Source organism: Penaeus monodon, chromosome 22 (assembly GCF_015228065.2).
Source record: "Penaeus monodon isolate SGIC_2016 chromosome 22, NSTDA_Pmon_1, whole genome shotgun sequence".
NCBI lineage: Eukaryota > Metazoa > Arthropoda > Malacostraca > Decapoda > Penaeidae > Penaeus > Penaeus monodon.
This window is the reverse complement of record NC_051407.1, coordinates 18,842,709-18,843,204: the sequence shown is the minus strand read 5'-3', so window position 1 is coordinate 18,843,204 and position 496 is coordinate 18,842,709.

Genomic DNA, 496 nt, shown 5'->3' with positions numbered 1-496 from the left:
ACCCCCATTCCAAGCCTGACTGCCCAATTACCAAACAAAACACAAGAGTCCGAACCACGCACTTAGCCCCTTAGCCTTCGCCTCCACGGGTATACCAGAGCCTCCCTAACCCGGCTCATTGGGAGTTCAAGACCACGTTCAGAAGACCTATAACTCACCCTTGTTCACGGTAAACACATAAACTCGGGAAACTTGATCGAGACCATAAGACAATGCCCCTGCTGTTTGCCTCGGATGCTGAGATATCGTCGAGATGTAGATCTTTGCTTTGCAAGTACCGAAAAAGATGCTCCGTTGAGGGATTTTGTGTTTTTTTTCGATATGTCAAGGTAGTTATGAAGATCGCAGGATTTTCCTTATGCTGTATTGGGAGTGTGGTGATACATTACGCCATGTAGTTACGTCATTAGTTTATATATAAATTCAGTTATAATCAAAATTGACTTTTCAACATATATCGTAACTCATGTACCTGTCCATCCATCTGTCAGTCTGG